Here is a 2,603-nt window from a genome sequence, read left to right on the forward strand (position 1 = left end):
TCCGAGCCTCGAGGTGAAGCAAGGGCCCGATCGGGCAAGACGCGCAAGATGCGTGCTGGTGCGTGGCCAAAGGCGCGCCCAATCGGGTGAGCTGCTAGCTCGATCGGGCGCGGCAGTGAGAAGAGCAGTGCGAGAAAAAAGGCGCGCCCGATCGGGCGGCCTCTAGCCCGATCGGGCGTGTGTTTCTGGAAAGGCTCTTTTGTCGAGCAATTAGTTTCTAATTAGGAGTTGTTTTAGTTTTGTTTTAAGTACGTTTTTAGGACGATTAATTCACTTATCAACTTCTTCTCTTAGATCTTCTTTCTTAGACTTTCTCTCTCTACTTAGACTTCTCTCTCTTAAACTCTCTCTAAACCCTTGTTCTTAATTCTTTTTCATTAATTCCATATTATTTTGGTAACGATTTCTATTCCTTTAATCTTATTTATTTTTATTCCTTTCATCATGATTTATTTTATTACTTTGATTAGTTTAGTTTCTAATAAGTGTGAGTAGTTTAATTTCTAGGGTTTATGGGGATCTAATAAATAATATGAAGGGGTAAATTATTGTTGTTGATTATCAATGCTAGATTAATTTCCTATTGATTGAATTAATGCTCTGTGACTAGATTAGGCCTATCTTTTATGCATGAGTTTGACAACATTGATTCAAGAATCGAGAGATGAGAATTAATGTTTAGGTCTAGTTTTAATAAGCAAGTTAATTTATAAATGGTTAAGTCAAGATTCGAGAGATGAGATTTAATACCGGTAAATTAATTGTGTGATTGTAATACGTAGCGAGAGCCCTTTACAATCTGGTTAATTGATGCATTGATGATTGACTATTATTGATTATTGGTATTGCATGATAATTTCTTATTGGATTGTTTTAATGTTTTACAATTGCGGCTTGTAAAAGTATAGCAATATTAAATTGATGAATCGAGCAGATGTTAATTTGATATCAAAGGCTATTTTCAATAAGAATTTAGATCTAGTAAATTGCGAGAGCCTGTTAGATCTATGTTGATTAATAAATTGCGAGAGCCTGTTAATCATGTTATTTATGCAATGTCAATGATTGATTACTATGTTATACCCTGGAGTATTATTTATTGGTGAGCCTATGCCCTAGATCCTTTTATATATTGTTTTCTCCCTATTCCTATTCTTTGTAGTTTAGTTTCATACTCAATTATAAATATTGGTTACTTAAATAATTTAGATTATAATAATTAACTAGGAGTAAAAAGACTTGTTTCCCTGTGGAGATCGACCCTACTTCCCTGTCTACTTTAGTTAGAGGATTTAGGAATTATTTTTGATTAGGGGATACGACTTTACCCTGTCAAATTTTGGCGCCGTTGCCGGGGAAACGATTTTATTTTTATTTCTGATTGTTTTTGTAGTCTAGATTATTTCTCTTTTGTCTATGAGAGCGTTAGTTCTCCGAGACAAATCTCATATTTGCTTCTAGTTTTTGTTTATGCCCAGGTGTTCCAGATCAGGTTATAACCCATTCGATCCTGAGATCGAACGCTCCTTCCATAGACAGAAAAACTTCTACAAGCAAATCCTGGCGGATTCTGGTGATACTAACAATAATCACCGCGATCCTCCAACTGATTCTAGCAATTCAGAGACAGCATCAGACGCAGAATCAGAGATGGCGGCTCCAAAGAAGCTTAGTGATTATTCACAACCAAAGCTTACGGATTTTCCACATCTCACCCCTACTCTGACTCTTGATGGGGTTCAATTTGAAATTAAACCCCAATTTATAACGATGATAGAGAGGAAGCAATTTAGTGGAGCAAAGGGTGAAGACCCGAATCTTCACATTGCCGACTATTGTCAATATTGCAACACCATCAGACAAGTCGGGGTTACTCAAGACCAAATCAGGGAGATTCTCTTTCCCTTCTCTTTAACTGGAAAAGCTAAATTGTGGTTTAATGGCTTAAATAGAGCTACACTTGGTATAACTGACTGGGAAACTCTTGTTTTGAATTTCTATAACAAGTATTATCCTGCAGAGAGAACAGCAGTACTACGGAGTGTGATTCAGAACTTTGCCCAAGAAGCCGATGAGTCTTTATATGAGGCTTGGGAGAGGTTCAAGGACTTACAAAGAGAATGCCCTCACCATAATTTAGCCCAATGGCAGTTAATCCAAGCCTTTTATAACGGCATTGGAAATTCTTCTAGAATAATTTTAGACTCTGCAGCTAGTGGGAGATTTATGAATCTTAATGTTGATGATGCAGGTCAGGTTATTGAAGATATGGCGATACACAATTCCCAATATGGGAATCCTAGAGGATTTGCTAACAAGGGGAAACATAGTGTCGACTATGTATCCTTTTTGCAAGCTCAACTGACCTCTATTTGCCAAAAATTAGATAATCTGAGCACTGCTAATGTAGCTAATGTTTCTGCGATTAATAATAATTCTAATGAGGCTTTCTGTGAAAATTGTGGTATTGTAGGTCATTGGGAGCAGGATTGCAGGAGTTCCGTGGAGCAAGTTAATGCCTTCCAAGCCTATAGGCAGAATAACCCATACTCCAACACTTACAATCCTGGGTATCGAAATCATCCATACCTTTCCTACCAGAG

The 2,603-nt window shown here is 37.3% G+C and overlaps 1 non-coding gene across 1 annotated transcript; it reads right to left on the reverse strand.

Annotated features, from left to right (window-relative positions):
- Nucleotides 1-2,031: 2,031 nt before the first annotated feature.
- On the reverse strand, nt 2,032-2,138 carry LOC145633371 (small nucleolar RNA R71). Its single transcript, XR_014112701.1, has one exon. It is a non-coding gene; the product is annotated as a small nucleolar RNA R71 (small nucleolar RNA).
- Nucleotides 2,139-2,603: the final 465 nt, after the last annotated feature.

The sequence above is a fragment of the Chenopodium album genome, chromosome 5 (assembly GCF_948465745.1).
Source record: "Chenopodium album chromosome 5, dcCheAlbu1.1, whole genome shotgun sequence".
Taxonomy (NCBI): Eukaryota; Viridiplantae; Streptophyta; class Magnoliopsida; order Caryophyllales; family Amaranthaceae; genus Chenopodium; species Chenopodium album.